We start from the raw sequence: 21629 nt of genomic DNA, 5'->3' as shown, positions 1-21629 counted from the left end.
CTCCATCTTTGGGGGCAAGGTCTCCATCGAGTCTAAGCGAGAAAGAAAGCTCTTAAAGAGAGCCTGCCTCAACATAGACAGCACGGATGGCCTGATCGCCGATCCAAAATTTCCTTCCTGGTCGCACAGGGAAATCTCCTTCAGCAGGAAGGATCAGTGGGCCGCTATCCCGGAGCCAGGTCGCTTCCCTCTAATCTTGGACCCTTGCATCAACAGCATCAGATTCGAGCGCGTGCTCATGGACGGAGGAAGTTCCATCGACATCCTCTTTCGCAATAGCTTGCCCGCCCACAAGATATCTCTGGCACAGCTAAAACCCTACGACGCTCAATTTTGGGGAGTCCTGCCAGGTCAGAGTTCAGTGCCCCTCGGACAGATAACACTGCCTGTCCAATTCGGCACGTCCGACCACTTTCGAACAGAGTTCGTCAACTTTTTGGTCGCCGACTTCGATGGGACTTACCACGCCATACTGGGCCAACCATCGCTGACAAAGTTCATGGCAGTCCCACATTACTCATACCTGGTCCACAAAATGCCTACGGAGAAGGGCGTCCTAACCGCCAGGGGCAATGTCTACACCGCATATACTTGCGAGGAGGAGAGCTTCAAGATCACTGAAGCAATCGATCTTTCAATTCGCATGGCAGAAAAAGCAGCCCAAGCGGCACAGCTCCCTCACGACCAGCTCCGACTACCCGAGCAGGAGACCGCCAGGAAGAATTCAAAATCCAAGGAGTACAAGGAAGTACAGCTGGTTGAAGGCAGCCCCGAGAAGACGGCCCTCATCTTGGCCAACCTGGATCCTAAATAGGAAGACGCGCTCGTCAGGTTCCTCAGGGACAACGTGAGCGTTTTCGCATGGAAACCCGCAGACATGCCCGGCGTCCCACGAAACCTGATCGAGCACTCCTTAAATGTCTCGAAGACCACAAGACCCATCAAGCAAAAGCTGCGACGGTTCGCTCGTGACAAAAAGGTGGCTATTAGGACAGAAATAACATGGCTTCTAGCAGCCGGATTCATAAAAGAAGTGTATCATCCCGATTGGCTTGCCAATCCGGTTCTTGTACGCAAAAACAATAATGAATGGAGAATGTGCGTTGATTACACTGACCTCAATAAACAATGTCCTAAAGATCCTTTTGGTCTCCCTCGCATCGACGAGGTGGTCGACTCAACGGCCGGATGCGAACTCCTCTCTTTTCTAGATTGCTACTCTGGTTATCACCAGATCTCGCTAAAGAAAGATGATCAGATCAAAACATCGTTCATCACTCCTTTCGGCGCATACTGCTACACGACCATGTCCTTCGGACTCAAAAATGCTGGAGCCACCTATCAACGGGCCATCCAGCAATGCCTCCACGACGAGATTCGTGATGACCTTGTCGAGGCTTATGTAGACGACGTCGTCGTCAAAACAAGGGATGCAAGCACCCTAATCAACAACTTAGACCGAACCTTTAAGGCGCTAAACAAGTACAAGTGGAAGCTTCACCCCATAAAGTGCATCTTTGGTGTCCCTTCCGGTCTACTACTCGGCAACGTCGTCAGCCGCGACGGCATACGACCGAATCCTTCAAAAGTAAAAGCAGTACTTGACATGCGACCACCTAAGAATGTCAAGGATATTTAGAAGCTCACCGGATGTATGGCCGCTCTCAGCCGCTTCATCTCAAGACTAGGAGAAAAAGGCCTCCCTTTCTTCAAACTTTTGAAGGCGTCGGAAAAATTCTCCTGGACAGAAGAGGCTGACGCTGCATTCACCCAGCTTAAGACCTTCCTCACCTCACCGCCGGTTCTCACAGCGCCTTAGCCCAATGAAGACCTACTTCTTTACATTGCGGCAACCGACAGGGTTGTCTCCACGACAATAGTGGTCGAGCGAGACGAGCCAGGTCACATCTACAAGGTCCAGAGACCAGTTTATTTCATAAGCGAAGTCTTAAACGAGTCCAAGGCCAGATATCCATAAATACAGAAGCTCATATACGCCATTCTAATAACGTCGAGGAAGCTAAAGCACTACTTCAACGGCCATCGAGTCTTGGTAACCACCAGTTTCCCTCTTGGGGATATTCTGCGCAATAAAGACGCCAACAGCAGAATTGTAAAATGGGCAATGGAATTATGCCCATTTTCCTTGGATTTCCAGAGTCGCACCACAGTCAAGTATCAGGCCCTGGTCGATTTCATCGCAGAGTGGACGGATCTCAACGAGCCTCCCGTTTCCGACGTCTCCGACCACTGGTCAATGTTCTTCGACGGGTCCTTGAACATCAACGGCGCTGGCGCTGGATACTTTTCGTGTCGCCTAACAAGGGCAAATTGCATTACGTCCTTAGGATCCTTTTTCTGGCATCAAACAACATCGCCGAGTACGAAGCATGCTTGCACGGCATACGACTAGCCATGGAGTTGGGAGTCAAACGCCTCTACGTCTATGGCGACTCCGCCTTAGTTATCAACTAACTCAACAAGGAATGGGACGCAACCCACGAGAAGATGGATCTCTACTGCAAAGAAATCCACAAATGGGAATCCAACTTCTATGGCATAGAGTACACCCACGTGGTCCGGGATAAAAACCAGGTAGCGGATGCGCTGTCAAAGTTATGGTCATCTCGGGCCCAGATCCTGCGAGGTGTCTTCGTCTAGGACATCCATGAGCCAAGTGTGGGCACAGACCTGGTCGAAAAGCAACCTATGGAGGCAATGCTCATAGACGACGCTACTCCGACAACCAGTAGCCGTGATTGGCGCACCCCGTTCATCAGATATATATCGGACGGATCAGGCTTTCAGGATAAAACGGAGAACGAGCGCCTCATTTGACGATCAAAGAATTACATACTGGTGGACGGCAAACTCATGCAAAAAATGCAAGTTCTGAAGTGCTGCTCCAATCCATATCCCAGGATGATGGCATCAAGCTCCTAGACGACATACACGCCGGATCCTGCGGTAACCATGCTGCCTCCAGAACGCTGGTCGGGAAGGCTTTCCGAGCAGGTTTTTACTGGCCAACGGTGGTCACCGACGCAGAAAAACTGGTCCGACATTGTGAAGGATGTCAGTTCTTCGCCAAAAGGACCCACGTACCTGCTCATGAGATTCAAACTATCCTGTCATCCTAGCCTTTCGACTGCTGGGGTCTCGACATGATCGGGCCATTTAAACCGGCTCCCGACAACTTCAAGTTTGTCTTCGTATTAATTGACAAATTCTCAAAGTGGATCGAATACATGCCACTGGTCAAAGCAACCTCCGAGAAAGCTGTGGAATTCCTCAATCAAATCATACACAGATTCGGGATCCCCAACAGTATAGTCACCGACTTGGGCACTCAGTTCACTGGCACTACGTTTTGGGACTTTTGCGATGGCAGAGGCATAGTGATAAAATACGTTAGTTGCCCACCCACGGGCAAACGGTCAAGTAGAGCGTGCCAATGGCATGATCATCGATGCCCTGAAGAAAAGGTTGTACACCGAGAACGGCAGAGCACCTGGTCGATGGATGAAAGAGTTACCGGCTGTGGTCTGGGGTCTCCGAACACAGGCTAGTCGGAACACGGGGGTGTCACCCTACTTCATGGTTTACGGCACCGTGGCAGTGCTGCCGTCTGATATAGCCTTCGGGTCTCCAAGAGTTGAAAACTTCAACCAGTCAACGGCCGACAACGCCAGGGAGCTCGAAATCAACTGCATGGAGGAAAAGCGTCTAAATTCATGTCTTCGAACAGCAAAGTATCTTGCAGCCATCAGACGGTACCACAACAGGAACGTCAAGGACCGTTCTTTCGTGGTCAGCGATCTGGTACTCAGGTGGAAAACAAGCCAGGAAGGAATGCACAAGCTATCCACCCCCTGGGAAGGACCCTTTGTGGTCGCCGAAGCCACACGTCCTACATCCTACAGATTGGCGTATCCACACGGAACATGCGTGCCTAATTCTTGGCACATAGACAAACTGGGCCGTTTTTATCCATAAGTTCCAGTACCTTTTGCTTGTAAGTTTCTTATAATTAGCAATAATAAAAGTTTTCCTTTTTTTGCTATACATTGTTTACACGCAGAGCTTTCGACGAGCACAACAATATTCCTCTGCGACGGAGATCCTTAACGACTATCAATCAAACACAGTGATACATCACTCAGATAACTTTACAGCGCTCAAAATCATGGTCATGACAAAATCAATCTTTATTACAAACTTTACATACAGAGTTTACAATAAACACCCTGATGGGCGGTTACTAGTCTACTCCTACAGACTATCCTACTGGCCTACTGTTAGGGCTGATCACTCGCCTGGCCTTGCTGCCCGGACGAAGGGGTCGGGGCCACCAGCGCCTGGCTGGTCGAGACTGCAGGCGTCGACCGCCCATCTCCGGCAATAGATGCCCCCCGACAACTCCCTGGCCGACCTGTCTGACCCCGGCTGGTCGGGGGGAGTGGCCGTCCCGCATAGGTTGATGTCGCCGATCACCGTCGACGACAAGTCTAGCAGGCCAGCTCGAAGGTCGTCCGCCTCCTGCGGGCTGACTTCCTTGGGGTACCCCCTCTCCAGCCTGGACAAGTCGACCAAGGGATAGTGGGCGCGCACCATGCTGAGGACATGTGCGCCGGCGAAATCCCCGGCGTCCTTAACGAACTGCTGGAGCAAATCCCACGCCCGTTGCGCCTTCTCGACTGGCGTCAGCTTCGGCGCGTGGGGCTGGTCTTCAGGAAGCTCGGGGCTGATCAAGTCCAGGACCGGGGCCACTCCTTTCCAAAGCCTAATACAGTTAGTCTTCCAGGAGTCCCGATCCCTGACCAGCTCGTCTAAGTGCTTCTTGGTATTTACCTTGAGCACTACAAACCAAGCAGGAGGTCAGTTTAATAACAATGAAAGGAACGTTGAGCAGCCAAATAAAGGAGGGCGGCACGGTTATTACCAGACAACTCCCGATTCCTCTGACCTAGCTCCTCGCCTGCTCGGCGCCCGGCCTCCAGCGCCCCGGCAAGCTCTTAACCGAGCTGCTCCTTCTCTTGTCGGAGGCGCGCAACCTCTTCCTCCAAGTCTACAGGAACATTCCCCTGGTCAGCAAAACTAATCACACGGCTATATACAGCTGCTCGGAGTGTGCGACTGACCTGTCCTCTGCCGATACTGGTCGGCTAAACGCCGAGTAAGCTCGAGACGGCGCTCTTCCTGAGCACTCATCTCGGCCACCTTCTCCCCAACCTCTAACCGAAGCCGGTCCACCTCCACGGACAAGGCCTTGTTCTCGGCCACAATGCCCTCGATTTGGTCGAAGCACCTTTTTCGGTACTTCACCGTTTTCATCGCGCCCTGCAAAGAAGAACGTATGTCGACCACAAGAACACTGCACATAAGTGTCGAGCAGCACACAGGAGCACTTACCTTAACCTCATCCACAAGACGCTTGGCCGCGCGCTCCACCCTCGCGGCCTCTTCCGTCTCCGCGAGCTCCTCGTGTCCAATAAAGTGGTCCCTGTGTTGGCGCCACACGTAGACGTGCTGGCGGCCGTCACGGGGACGACCCTGGATCTCGTCCACGTCATCGTCAGAGGCCGCCTGGGGCTCCTCGTTTGCCGCACTGCCTCCGGCCGCGGTCGTGGGCATCACTGGCCCCTGGTCCAGGCCAGGGGAGCCTACGGGCGAAGAGGCCCCTGCTCGGGGCGGTGTTGGAACTCTCCCTTCTCCGGCTGGAGGAGTCGGGACTCTGTCTCCCTCCCCCACAACATTACTCGGGGGAGGGGTCCTCGCTGCCTCTTAATCCCTTGTCGGGGTGCTCGCCGTGGCACTCGCCGGGGCCGGTTGTTCCTCGGCGCTCGTAGTAGCGGTCGCCGCCGTAGGCTGCTCCGTGGCCTGTGGCGCGGCGTCTCCAGCAGCGGCAACAGGCTCGGCCGTCCTCTGTTCAGCGGCCTGGTCGGGGTTGACGTCCGACGCCGCGCTAAACAACGAAACGACATTTAAACAATGTCAGAAACAGCAACAAAAAATAGAACGCCGCAGTACGAAAGTTAAAAACTTACAGGTCAGATCGCTGGTGCGTTGCGGTGAACCTCCTCCTGGTCCTACCGGTTGGCGCCTGCGCTCCCATCTCTACGACGCGCGGTGTAGGAGGGTCGCTGGCCACCCGATCAGTGGTGGCCAGCGCTACGTCTAGTCGACTGCGCGGTCTCCGGACCAGAGAAGGCGCGGCCTCCTCCACCTCGTCGTCGTCATCGGTGCTCCGGACGAGTCGACGGCACTTTGGCGCCTGACTGCTCTCCGCCGATAGCGCCTCTGCGGGGGAGGGGTCTGCTGCCATCGGCCTTTTCCCCGCCACCCTGTCCTCGGTGGTCGGGGCGGGGTGGGTCTGCTCCTCCTCACTGCTGGTGTACCGGGTACACCGAGTAGTGTCGTCCTCTAGCAGATCTTCCCCCGCGGGATTCTCCATCCCAGGTGCCAGTGATACGTACACTGTGCACCGGTCAACGTCTCCGATCTACAACAGTAAAAGAGACAAGTCAGCAACTAGGAAGAACAAGAAGTAAGGAGGTACAATCAGTCAGTAACGTTACCTTAGGAGCTGGTCGCCCCAGCTTGAAGGCTTGCACCCGATCACTACCACAGACGAAGCTGTCGTCTGCAAAGTTGAACAGTTCGTTCAACAGCTGCTGCACTTCCGCCTTCTCCATGACCTCAGGCCTCATCCTGGTCGGGTCCTGGCTCCTAGCTTACTCGTATGCCGAGTGCACCCTCTTCTGGCAGGGCATCACCCGACGACAGACGAAGTTGCCGACCACTCCTAGCCCGTCCAAACGCGACCAGTCGATCAGCTTCATCAGGTCCGCTACTTGACCGGCGAACTCTGGGCGGTCGGTCCAACTGACCCTCTTCTCAGGGATGTACCCCACGTCACAGAACGTGGAGCTGCCCGGCTCTTCCCTGACAGAGAACCACTTCTTGTACCATTCGGTGAGAGAAGTGTTCCATGGGCAGTTTAGATACCGGTTCTTCATCCCGTTGTGAAGATTGAGGTATACTCCAACTGCAATCTTGGAGCCTCCAACCGCCCCCTTTTTTCTCAAACAGAAAAGATAACGAAAAAGATCGAAGTGTGGCTCTATTCCAACATAGGCCTCGCACAAATGGATGAAAGTGGAAATGAGAAGAATTGAGTTTGGGTGCAGATTGCAGATCCCGATCTCATAGTATAGAAGAAGCCCTAGAGAAAAGGATGGATAGGAACCCCAAAACCCCTCTTGAGAAAATCTTCGAACACTACAATGTCACCGGCACGGGGGTCGGGGTAGCTCTCCCCCTCTGGCGCCCTCCAGCCGCCGAGCTCTGGGCTGTGCAGTAGCCCCATGTCTACGAGGTCATTGAGGGACTTCACACTGCTTCGGGACTTTTTCCGTTCCTTGGCCATCAGCTCGGCCCTCTTCTTGGAGTCGCTCTTCGCCATTGACGTTGCAGGAGTGACTGCGAGCTGGGAGGATTGCAGGTGGTTGTAGAAGGCAAGAGCGGAAAGCTTGAAGGCGATCGTAGGGTAAGCAATGCGGGGGTACTGTCAGACTTTTATAAACCACAACTCCACCCCTCCCACATCCCGCATTATTGGGAAGTGGGCGGGCCCAGCGGCGGACGCGGCGTTTCGGTTTTCAATAATTATCGGCAGTTAATACAGCGGCTTTTTGGTATAATTGATGGTTTCTTTTTCTCAAACCGCGCAAAGGGTGGCTACACAATTACTGGGCGCACCTTTTCACGCAACCATCTGACAGCGCGTTAGGAGGTCTCGTCACATCACCCATTTATGTGATGAGACGTTTTCAAAATAACAGACAAAAATTGGTGGTGGATCAAACGTTCATGGGAACTACACCGACCACCGAGCACTGTGAGCTCGAGGACTGATCGACCATTTTTCATGTATGGAAATCTGGGGACTGCACCGACCACGGAGCACTGTATGCTCGGGGACTGGTCGCCCAGTCTGCCAGCTTGGAGATCTGGGGACTGCACCGACCACCGAGCACTGTATGCTCGGGGACTGGTTGCCCAGTCTACCAGCTTGGAGATCTAGGGACTGCACCGACCACCGAGCACTGTATGCTCGGGGACTGGTCGCCCAGTCTGCCAGCTTGGAAATCTGGGTACTGCATCAACCTACACGCTCGGGGACTGGTTGTTAAGTCTACCCGATGGCGAATAAGCATGAGATACTCGGGGACTGGATAACTCGAATTTTTTAGACCTTCCTACAAGGCTCATACTTCGCCTTCCAGCAAGTTCGAGGACTACATCGGTACGATGCATCTGGCGATGCATCTTAGTTCAGAATTTCTTTGAGGATTTTTCTTTTGACCCTGGCACCACGTGCCTACGTCACCTACTACCAGGCTCGGGGACTAAGTGGGCACACTTCACCTTGCGGTGAATATGCTAGCTTTCTAAAAGGCTATACTTTTCAAAGAAGTAAAGTGGGCACACTTCACCAGGAAAGAAATCTTTTTTGATTAAGAGCACCATGCATTCTTCGAACAACCTACTTCTTCGATGCCAGTGTTGGTCAACTATCTTTGAAGTTGGCCGGAATGTCATTACAACTGTTTAGGAAACTTTCCTACTTATTGAAGACGTCAAGTTTCACTGATCAAAGAAGCTCAAGACGACGTATTACTTCACAATACATGGTGCTCGGGGACTAGCTGTGGGGGTATAAACCCATATACCCTTACGGCTAGACTTGGGCCAGGAGGCTTGGCCCATTACGAGACAAGTTTGAGGCTTGATCTGACTACTCAGAGTTTCGTGCAAGGAAACAAGACGTGGAGATCAAGCAGGATTCTAGTCAGTTAGAATAGGAATTGATATTGAGCTATCTATGGCAATTGTAACCGACTAGGATTAGTTTCCAGATCTGTAACCCTGCCCTCCGGACTATATAAGGAGGGGCAAGGGACCCCCCTTAGGACACATTATTCTCTCAACACAAATCAATACAACCAGACGCAGGAAGTAGGTATTACGCCACCTCAGCGGCCGAACCAGGATAAAAAGCTTATCCGTGTCTTGCGTCACCATCGAGTTCGTAGTTTGCGCACCGTCTACCGACAAACTACTACCGTGGGTATACCCCAAGGTAGACTGCCGACCAGCTTTCGTCGACAATGGAACACTTGGGTTATAATGATGAATGGTTGCATGAATGCTATGATGAGGTACCCTCATATCACTATACTTGCTTGTAATAGTGCAGGTGCAAACCTAGATAATAGGTAATGATACTTTCAACTTGAGCAAATTAAAAGAAGAAGGAATTTCCTTAGGATATGTTAATAGAATCGTGCTGTGTTGCAAAAAGGTCATCAGCTACCCCACTATATAGCCTTCATGATCCTTGAAGAGTCTTTATTTTAATTTATGACGGGTAAGTCTAGCTGAGTACATTCTCGTACTCAGGGTTCTACTCCCATGTTGTTTTGCAGATGGTCAAATGTACTATGGTTATTGCATCCTCTGCCTGTGCCCAGCTATGGGTGATGACTAGACCTAGGGTGATGGTCGCTCCGTCTCTTCTTTTGCTTTTCTAGGAATGACCAAAACTAAGGCACTATATCAGACTGTGTGTGTGTGTGTTATTTTCAACTATGAAACTTCCGCTATCTGTGAACATGGTTTGTAATAACTTTAAGCACTCCGATGTTTTCGATGAATGGTTTCGAACTGGATGTAACTGTGAATGGTGACCGCTGAACTTATTACGATCTTGGCTGTATGTACGATATGTGGTTTGAAATCCTTCGAGATTTCACGGACTACCGAGATTATATGGGCTTAAGCTCGATGGTTTGACTATGCAAATGGTCGCTATTAGGCTTAATCTCTTATAATTTGGGCGGTTCTGTTACAGCTGGTATCGGAGCAAGGTTTAGCAAGTTACTGTTCATAAGTACGTTCTCAACTAAATCTAAACCGGTTTAATAAAAGATTCTTATTAATGATAATCAAGGTGTCAACTAAGTTTTTGGAAAAACAATCTCGTGTGCCATGGTCATATCCTTTATGCCCAGTTAAGGACACTAAGGTGGCTAGTTAAGTACTGACTTGGAGGTTAATGCATCATATTTTATTTCGTCGCTCATACGGCGTGCAATAGTATGAGTACCATTCATTTGAGTGGCAATGTATGGATCAATTTTTCCTCTACGCCCCGGTAAGTGGGAGCTGTGAGTCTAGGGGAGTGTTGTTAGGTGCTGTGTCATGCACACATGTTTTGGTGTCCTTGGGAACAGTACCGCATGTTGGGAATTCCGTCCTGAGAGGCGATGCCGTCATTAGGGCGATGATGTGGGTAGTAACACGTCATATGCATGGACGGGTGTCTGTGTATGTGGGGTGTATAGCTTAAAATTCTTGTTCTGCATGAGCATACTGTGGTTGGGCTGAAATGAGTTTTCTGCAGGTACACTAACCACGTTTTCGCTTAGAACGCTAGTTACGTTATGAGAGAACGCTGTGTGCCACCACATATACCGCTTAGTGTTAACCTTTGTTTCTAAGTTTGTGAGATCGTAAGTCCGTACATGCATCATGTTCATTTCATGTCATTGCTTACTTTCCCCCTTAATTTGATCTGTCCTAATTCTAAATAAATTAACTAAAGATAATCCTCAATCTTACCCAAGGTATTCCCTTTGCAACAGATGGCACGCACTAGGCTCACCGCTCGTAAGTCCACTAGTGGGCGGGCCCCTCGCCATCCGTTGGCAGCCAGGAGCTCGCGACATAAGAGCAAGTTTCTGGAGGAGTTTGGGATGCCCACTTTGCTTTGGAGGGTGCTGAGTTCGATGGGGTATCCTGAAGGAAGGGAGCCTCGCTACTATTGGGATAAGGAGCAGCTTGGTGACGGGACCCTGGTGGGGATCGACGCAGTTGTCCCTACCAGTGGAGGTGACCCCGCCTGGGGCGGCTGGGTGTACGAGTCCCGAGGTGCCACGCCTTTCCACGGTGCCAGCAGGGCAGCTTTCGCAGTTCTGATGGACCTAATGGAGAGGTTTCCACAGGAGCTAGCCCACGCCTTCACTGGGGTGTTTCCCCGGGGTGACCCCTACACTTCGGTGTGGGATCAGTCCGAGGTGAACGCTCTAGAGAGGAGTGCGGATGAGGACCAGCATAGTGACAGCACAGCTATGAGTGCTATGTACGCCTTGATGAAGACCTATCGAGGCCTAGAGCGTTGTTTGGGTCGCTTGTCTGGGTCTATTCTCACAGTCCAGGATGAGAAGCGCCAGCTGCAGCGTGAGTTCGACACTGAGGTGAGAGGCTGCAGGCAGAGTTGGCCCGCGTGACCCAGGAGAGGGTCCAGGCCGTCCAGAAGAACAGTGAGCTGAGCCAGGACCTGCTTGCAGTGAGAGAGCAGCGGGACAGGGTGACTACTGCTCACAGGAACTGTGAGCGCATGCTAGTCCATGTGCTTGATTAGAGGAATGAAGCCTGGCACGAGGAGGAAACTTTGAGTGCCCGACAGCTAGAGCTTGAGCAGCAGCTAGCTAATGCTGAGGAGTACAATGAGAACTTGCATGAGGAGATCCACCAGCTGCATAACCAGCTCCACCCTCACCATCTGCATGGAGCAGCTGACCTAGACTCTGAGGACGAGATGGATGAGGATCCCGAGATAGGAGCAGCTGCTAGTGGAGATGGGGACGAGGAGGGCTCCGGCATGGACAGTGACCATAGCGAGTAGATGCTAGGGCTCTAGAGCTAGTCCTTCTTCTTTTGTTGTCGTTGTTGTCTTGTACTTTTGGATCTGGGCTATGTAATTCTTTATGAGATGATGCAGAAAGTCCAGTGTATGTATGCTGCCAAGTTTGGATGTATGCGAACCTTGATGCTTGAATGTGAAGTAATCGGTTAAGTAATGTCGTGTGTGGATGATGAATTGATGTGCCTCTGTTTATTGTGCGAATTTATTTCCTCAGTAAATTCAGTACAACATCATTCTACACATGTCTACCGTTGATGGCAACTCCTAACGATTGCTTATCATTGACATATGCAGATGGTGCAAACACGTGGCAGGGGTAACAGCAACCCCAGTCTTGGACCAGGTACATCCGGAGGTGGGGCTCGACGGAATGAGGAAAGGGCACCATCACTGCCACCACCACCGCCTCCTCCGTATACTGTAGACGTGTTTTTCGCGCAGTTTCTGAGAAGTCAACGCAACATGAAACAAATGCAGCGCAATATGGAAGAAGCCCTGGGTAACATAGCGGACAACACACGCCGTGGGGATAACCAGGGCGGTCGTGAAGTCAACCAGTGTAGCTCTTTCAAAGACTTCATGGATACCAAGCCACCTGTCTTCAAGGAGACTTTGGAACCGCTCGAGGCAGATGAGTGGATCAACACCATGGAGCAGAAGTTTCGTCTCCTTCGGATGACAGAAGAACTTAAGGCTGAGTATGCGGCACACCAGTTGCAGGGACCCGCTAGGATTTGGTGGTCCCATCACCGCACTACCTACCCAGAGGGGACCCCAATCACCTGGAACCGCTTCACCACCGCTTTCCGGGGAAATTACATTCCTCCGGGTGTGGTTGAAATGAAGGTTGGGGAATGTTGGGTATTCTTAACATCATTACTAAAAGTAGACTAAGTTCTAAATCTAGCAACGGTGCCAAAATGCTAAACCTATCCCTTACACCACTTAAACCAAGTTGTCATCCCCAGCATGATATAAGAGACGCGGTATTGAAATATGCAATTGCTCTTCTAAATAAATAATGAATGGGATCTGCAAGCGCACAGATTAATACCGATGTAGCATTTTAACCGAGAAGTATTCCAGGTATCGTTATTTATATTTTTACCACTGGGAAGGGATTAAAAATCATCACTAATGATTACAGAATAGAATATGAGATTGAGCATCTATCATTGCATGTATAATTGAGAACATTATATCTAACTCTTCATACAGGGATAAGTGTCACATAAAAGATATATGAAATAATAATAGTGACAAGGATAACTAATCTGATCTAGCCACATAATAAATATGATAAGCACCTCAATTAGATACTCTAGAAAGTCATTAGCATGGTATTAGAACGAACTACAAGAATATTCCCTAAGTTATTCTCAACTATATAGTCTAGCATATCATAGTTAGTGCAAGCATACTTAGTAATCATTGCGAGACAAGACTACGCCCATGCATAGTGATATTAGCAAGGAATATGAGAAACATAGCAATCACTCCCCTGTAATAATGTTGCTCTGCCAGCCCAATACACGAGAGGGGGACTATATAAGAATCAATGAAGCTGTCACTATCACGAACTACCCCACGATCTGGGATATTGGGTACAATCGCAGATAAATACGGTATAAGCACCACGCCTACACAATATCTATCATTTACCCATGGATCCGATGGATAAACGCTATACGATCCTAAGCATGTATATAGATCGTATCTAACTAAGCCAAGTACATAACTATGATAAACTAAGAACAATATAATCTTGAATATAAGCAAGTAGAGCAAAGTCATAAGCAATATATTGAAGTAGAACAAAGTCATATTCATAATATTGAAGAACAAAGATAATTAGAAAGCAATTAGAAGCACAATTAGAGAATTACCAAGAATCCTCCTGACAGATCCGGAAACCAATCGAAGATTGACTCCTTCTAGTTCTAATCCTATGTAGCTATGCTAATCTAGATATCTAATTGATGTGGTGGCTCTAATCTTGATCAGAGGCTTCTTCTCCCTTGATGGAACAATGAATTAGGGTTGAGAGGCTCCCTCCTCCAGGGGCCAGGGGGTCTGGTTTTATAGTCCCTTCAAGTGAATATGGGCCCTTGGATCAAACCGACATAGATTGTATGGTTTAGATTCATCCTTTAGGTCGGTGGAGACTTCCCGCAAAGCAGAGTCCTGATTGGACTCAGGGGCAGGGCGGGCGCCCTGACCAACTGGGCGGCCGCCCAGGGTCTGGCCCCGTTTTGCCTCCGCTTCGGTCTCGTGGCTTCTGGAGTCTTCTAGATGTAAGATAATTGCGCAGCACGTTAATATCTTTACGTAATCCTGACATGTAGGCCTTTCTTCCATATTTCCTGATAACCCCCTGCAGAAATAGACAAACACCAAAACTCGTGGAATTCTGTCAGATAAAACCCTAAGTCTAGATCTTTATTTCATTTGGATCCTTTTCTTTGTTTATTTGTTAATTAAATTTGATACTTAAGGACCGTCAACAAACTCCCCCAAGCTTACCTCTTGCTCGTCCCTGAGCAAGGATAGACTCAGCTATGGATCAGAAGTTGCTGCAATATCTTTAAAAATTTGACGGTACACATGCTCTTAAATAAGATCTTATCTCTGAGTTAGAGTAAACTGTCAAGACTTAAAACTTACTTACTTTACCTACACCATGGGACTTGTAACTGTCACTTCAGTCTTGAGTGGTTAAAAGATAGAACAGTCTAGCCAAGTGCCATGTCTCTTATTGTTGATCAGCTATAGCTCTGGGGTTTTTTTTTGCAGATTTTCAAATAAAACTCAGAGATTCCTTGTATGATTCTCTCAGGTCTCTCTTTTGTGGTATTTCTGGATCCTTACCAAGGCATTGATGGTATATGCCTTCTCTCAAGATATGTAGTATTTGTGGTATAAGGCATAGTGACATTGCCTTCTCTCTCATCCTACTCTAATAAGGCTTTAATATCTGGAGCTCATAGGTGGGAGATAAAGTATACATACTTACAAGACATTTATTGCATAGTCAAACCATGGATCCAAAGTAACAAGTCAATAAGTTTAATCAAGATGTGCATGTGTGGCGAATGAATGGTGTATGGTGATGATGGTGATAATAATGGTGGTGGAAGTCTAATTCTACTTTGCTCTTTTGAGGGGATACATACCTTCCTTGCTTTTGAAACTTTATGAGGAGAATGAGATGCTCTTCTTTTTCTTTTCTCTCAGGTGGGTATCTTGCACCCCTAATTCTAATGTCGGACACTTGTCCATTTTTACCTCTCGTCTCACTTTTTCTTTTCTTTCGAGGTTCCGAGCACTTGCTCCTTTTTATTTCCTCGTATTATTCTTCTCTCTCTCTCTCTCTCTTTTTAGAGCATTCATCTCTTGAGATAATATAGCAAGTGGTAGTAACAAGATAACTTGAGCATTTATTTCACAAAGGGGAAAACAGAAAATATTTTTGGTTATTCTCTCCCGGATTAGGAGTAGAATATTTTCAGGTGGTTCTGGAGACGGAATGGATGGACATATGTGGATGGTACTTCCGGAGTAGAAGTAGCATATATGAGTGAACGTGCAAGTGAAATCTTGATTTAACCACATGACAAGCTCCTAAGGGTCTACACAGCTTGACCACACTCAATGCTCATAAGCAGTAAATAATAAATGTGTGGCTCAAGGTCTACCAAGCATGTATATATGGCTGTGGTAGGAATTTAAGCTCTCATCATACAGGAACTCATCATGCAACATTTTAAAGATTTTCAAAGATAAAATTCTCCAGAATTCTAGCATCTCTAGGAACAGATAAACAGCAGCTCAGCCTTTCCATATCGTATCCATTAACAACTTAGACTTCAGATCAAGTTTTCATCCCACAAGTTTAGGTCTAGAGCAAGCTTTAAATTATAACAGTTATGTCTAAACTTGAGAGAGAACTTAAAATGTGCAAATTAGGCAGAGCAACTATTCATCATATCCATGCTTAAGTTTTATTAGATACAGATTAGCATAGCCACTTTATTTATTAATTAAACACACTAAGTAATATATATATATAAGCATAAAATCTTTATTTGGTTTTCCCATAGTTTATGTGTATTAATATTCTAAAATAGTATAAGTATAAAGATAGATAGAAATACTTATCGGGATAAATGGGGGTGCTCTCCCCCAAGCTGAATTTTGACGTAATTTCTCTTGATGTAGCTAGTAGGTGGCAGAGGTGTATTTGAAAGTCAGCAGCATTCTGACAGCGATTAGAATGTCCTCCGTCTGCTAGTCTTCTTGATTTTAAATTCTATGGAGCTCAAATAGACAACAAAGCTTGTGGAACTAATTAAGTGTTAGCATAAATATCTAGCCTTTATTATCTTGAGACTCCTTAATAAATTTTACTCCCTGTTTTTATATTTTTATTTTTTATTTTTATGAAGCAGAAAAATATTTATTTTATTTTTATGCCACCACAGTGAATGTACTTATGGTTTTTATGCCACTCGTATACTCACATGAGGCTTACTTTTTTTCATATTTTTATTTTCTTTTATTTTTTTAAGATAGTATGAATATGATTAACTAAGTAAACTATTTTAAATAATTTGAAAGGGAAAAGGTAACTACCAAGTTTACCTCTTGGCAAGGCGTTCGGTGTTTTTAAGTCCTCCGAATGGGACTCTCCAATTTCTTAATCGTCCTGAGGTTCGTTGGGTGGCGTAGTCGGTACTTCCGGCAGCGCCTCCTCTTCTTGTATAGTTATCTTCATTTTCCATACCTGACTCGGTGCTTCAATCTCCTCTGGATAATTCTGTTTAAACTCTACGTCTTCTGACCTTACAACTTCTCCTTCATAGTCTGCCCATCCATCCTTGATGATCTGCCTCCTCTGGTTGCGGTTGCGTCTCTTTCTAACCTGCTTAGATTCTTCAACGATATAGTTAGGGTCAGTAAAATAACGGCGTACCTTCTCTGAGGGGAAGTGCATATGGACTTCTCCGGTTCCAATGTAGATAATGGCTTTAACGGTGCTGAGGAACGGTCTTCCAAGGATGATGGGTGGATCATACTCGTCTTCTCCCATGTCAACAACTTGAAAGTCTGTGTAGACAAAATGATCGTCTATTTTGACTGGGACATCAGATACTATTCCTTTAACTTCTCGAAATGTCTGATCTGCCATCTGGAGCTGAATGTATGTTGGTCTTAGTGGCATGGTCCCGAACAAGAGCCGATAGGTGACTGCGGCCATTATGTTGACGCGTGATCCGGTGTCACAAATCGTCTTGTAGAAGTTGTATCCATTTATGGAGCAGTAGATGCTTGGCATTCCTGGGTCGTCCTTCTTGGTCAAAAACGGTGACTTAAGTTGGTGATCTTGGCCTCCATGGACTACAGTGACCATCTTAGCTGACTCGGTCCACACTTGCTTGTTCCTGTTTCTCCTGTTGGTCCTCTTCCTTGATTTACGTCTGGATTGATCTTGAATTTGTGTAGTCCTATTCTTGAAGAAAAATGTTTCCTTCTTCCCTTTGACGTAGAAACTGATCTTGGCAGCACTGGCGTAGATGATAGCTCCCGTGGTGTTCAGAAATGGCCTCCCTAGGATGATAGGTGCTCTCTCATCATTTCCGGTCTCTACCACTACGAAGTCTGCTGGGGCATACAAGGTACCAACTCGGATACAAAGGTTCCTCACTATTCCTTTTGGGAAAGTTATCGTCTGATCTGCAAACTACAAACACATGGTTGTCTCTAATAAAGGATATGTAAAGAATTTTTCATAGAGTACCCTGGGTATAATGTTGACGCTGGAGCCAAAGTCACAGAGTGCTTCTGGGAAGTCCACCATGCCGATGGAGATCGGGATGATGGGGCGTCCTGGATCGCCTCTCTTGACCGGCAGACGGTCAGTAGAAAATTCATTGACGGGGTTACTCCAATTACCTGCATCAAACACGTCTACAAGATTTGCAGATTCTAATCCTTCCGGTTGTGATGGTATACCGGGGTTAGTAGTAGGAACAGCAGCAGCTATTTGATTTAACTGAGATTCAATCATTTTATTAAAGCTAATTTGATTCTTGATGGCAGTAGAAAAATTATCCATTCTATTGTTTATATTTTCTAGCATTTTATCATTAGATGCCAATTTCTTAGATAGGTTATCCATTAGCTTTCCTTGATTAGACACTAACTCTCTCAAAGGTGGAAAATTATTAGAATTATTGTTGTAAGAATTGTTACCTTGATAATTACCTGAGCAGTTAGGCCTCTGTTGATTCCAACCTTGATTTTGTTGAGGACGGTTGTAGTTGTTGTTGTTGTTGTTGTTGATGTAGTTTACATCCTCAAGTATCTCAGGGCAGTGGTTGCCTGAGTGTCCAGTGTCTCCACACTCCTCACAAGTCATGTGAGAGTCGTAGATGTGCATAACTTCTTTCTTGTCTCCAGCTCTATCGTCGAGCTTCTTCATGAGCAGGTCTAGCTTTGCAGACAGCATGTCTACCTCTTTCAGTTGATGCATACCTCCACCTCTCTTGCGTGTCTGGGTCCTCTCTTCATTCCAGCTTTGATTGGACGCCATCTTCTCCACAAGAGCTGTGGCTTGTGATATAGTAAGTGATAAGAATGCTCCTCCAGCTGCAGCATCCATAGTCTCTCGGGCACTGTTGCTGAGCCCATGATAGAATGTCTGCATCAATAGCCAACTCTCCATTCCATGATGGGGACATTCTAGGATGTAGTCTTGAAAGCGCTCCCATGCTTCTGGAACAGATTCATCATTTTGTTGCTGAAAACTTGTAATCTTCCCATGAAGAGCATTGGTCTTGCCCATGGGAAAAAACTTTGCCAGGAAGTTTGTTGAGCAGAGTGCCCACGTAGTATTCTTCTCCTTTGTAGCGTAGAACCACTGCTTCGCTCTTCCTAACAGTGAAAATGGGAAGAGGCGAAGTAGTATAGCGTCTTTGGAAACTCCTGCTATGGTGAATGTGTTGCAAATCTCCAGGAAGTGTTGTAAATGAGCACTAGCATCTTCGTGTGCCTTCCCACAGAACTGGTTGGATTGCACCATGTTGATAAGTCCAGACTTGAGCTCAAAGTTGCCATCGATCTCTGCAGCAGGTCCAGTGCGGATGTTGTCCGTAGTGGGAGCTGAGAACTCGCGGATTGATTTGTTCGCCATGGCTTCGAACTCTGAAGACAAGTTCCGGTGATCTTCTTGATTGGATGAAGCTTCTTCGTGAAGTGTTGATGATTTCTTTAGCTTGGCTCTCGTCTTCTTGAATAATGCTTCAGGATCATCAACAAAATTTCCTGTAAGATGTCTTCTATTCATACATTCCCCTGCATAAGATAAAATAGAAAAATATCGGGGTAAAACTGTATGAGAGAATAGATAAGCTCAATCATATTAGTGATGCGAATGATAACTCAAAATCTTTTATTCCATTCCTGATTAGTAATCAACCTTCCCCGGCAACGGCGCCAAAAATGCTTGTTGGGTATTCTTAACATCATTACTAAAAGTAGGCTAAGTTCTAAATCTAGCAACGGTGCCAAAAATGCCAAACCTATCCCTTACACCACTTAAGCCAAGTTGTCATCCCTAGCATGATATAAGAGACGCGGTATTGAAATATGCAATTGCTCTTCTAAATAAATAATGAATGGGATCTGCAAGCGCACAGATTAATACCGATGTAGCATTTTAACCGGGAAGTATTCCAGGTATCGTTATTTATATTTTTACCACTGGGAAGGGATTAAAAATCATCACTAATGATTACAGAATAGAATATGAGATTGAGCATCTATCATTGCATGTATAATTGAGAACATTATATCTAACTCTTCATACAGGTGTCACATAAAAGATATATGAAATAATAATAGTGACAAGGATAACTAATCTGATCTAGCCACATAATAAATATGATAAGCACCTCAATTAGATACTCTAGAAAGTCATTAGCATGGTATTAGAACGAACTACAAGAATATTCCCTAAGTTATTCTCAACTATATAGTCTAGCATATCATAGTTAGTGCAAGCATACTTAGTAATCATTGCGAGACAAGACTACGCCCATGCATAGTGATATTAGCAAGGAATATGAGAAACATAGCAATCACTCCCCTGTAATAATGTTGCTCTGCCAGCCCAATACACGAGAGGGGGACTATATAAGAATCAATGAAGCTGTCACTATCACGAACTACCCCATGATCTGGCATATTGGGTACAATCGCAGATAAATACGGTATAAGCACCACGCCTACACAATATCTATCATTTACCCATGGATCCGATGGATAAACGCTATACGATCCTAAGCATGTATATAGATCGTATCTAACTAAGCCAAGTACATAACTATGATAAACTAAGAACAATATAATCTTGAATATAAGCAAGTAGAGCAAAGTCATAAGCAATATATTGAAGTAGAACAAAGTCATATTCATAATATTGAAGAACAAAGATAATTAGAAAGCAATTAGAAGCACAATTAGAGAATTACCAAGAATCCTCCTGACAGATCCGGAAACCAATCGAAGATTGACTCCTTCTAGTTCTAATCCTATGTAGCTATGCTAATCTAGATATCTAATTGATGTGGTGGCTCTAATCTTGATCAGAGGCTTCTTCTCCCTTGATGGAACAATGAATTAGGGTTGAGAGGCTCCCTCCTCCAGGGGCCAGGGGGTCTGGTTTTATAGTCCCTTCAAGTGAATATGGGCCCTTGGATCAAACCGACATAGATTGTATGATTTAGATTCATCCTTTAGGTCGGTGGAGACTTCCCGCAAAGCAGAGTCCTGATTGGACTCAGGGGCAGGGCGGGCGCCCTGACCAACTGGGCGGCCGCCCAGGGTCTGGCCTCGTTTTGCCTCCGCTTCGGTCTCTTGGCTTCTGGAGTCTTCTAGATGTAAGATAATTGCGCAGCACGTTAATATCTTTACGTAATCCTGACATGTAGGCCTTTCTTCCATATTTACTGATAACCCCCTGCAGAAATAGACAAACACCAAAACTCTTGGAATTCTGTCAGATAAAACCCTAAGTCTAGATCTTTATTTCATTTGGATCCTTTTCTTTGTTTATTTGTTAATTAAATTTGATACTTAAGGACCGTCAACAGGGAATTCATGAGGCTGTCTCAGGGAATGAAGTCTGTAAAGGAGTACCTACACGCTTTCAACAATCTCGCTCGCTACGCCCCTGAGTTTGTGAACACAGAGGCCAAGAAGATTACTAGTTTCCAGAGAGGCTTGTATCCAAAGATGCTGAAGACCATGGGTACAGGAGCTAGGGCTACCTTCAATGCTTATATCAGTGACTGTTTGACCCAGGAAAACAATAACAACAACTATAGTGCATCCAAGTCACGTAAGAGGGCTTTTGAACCGGGTCGTCTCAGTCCAGGGCACCAGTGGCAGGGCGACAGCAGTATCGTCCTCCTGCCCCAGGTGCTAGGTTTCGACCACCGCAGAGAAGGAACACCGGGCATCCAACGCAGCAGAAGCCGTATAAGGTGGCGACAGCTCCTACCAAGCCAAAGGCAATTCAAGCTGCGGCACCTGCTGCCAACAATGCGACCAAGGGTCCGTGCTACAACTGCCACAAGATGGGGCACTTTGCTAAAGAATGTCCCTACCCCAAGAGGCAACAGCCAACTTATCCAGCTCGTGTGCATCATACCTCGATCGAGGAGATCCTAGAAGGAGAACCGGTCACAGCTGGTATGTTCCCTGTCAACCAACATCTTGCAGTTGTTTTGTTTGATTCAGGATCATCGCATTCATTCATGAGCCAAGCATTTGCACAAAAGCATGATCAACTAGT

The sequence above is a fragment of the Sorghum bicolor genome, chromosome 2 (assembly GCF_000003195.3).
Source record: "Sorghum bicolor cultivar BTx623 chromosome 2, Sorghum_bicolor_NCBIv3, whole genome shotgun sequence".
Taxonomy (NCBI): domain Eukaryota; kingdom Viridiplantae; phylum Streptophyta; class Magnoliopsida; order Poales; family Poaceae; genus Sorghum; species Sorghum bicolor.
Note: the sequence above shows the minus strand (reverse complement) of the source record.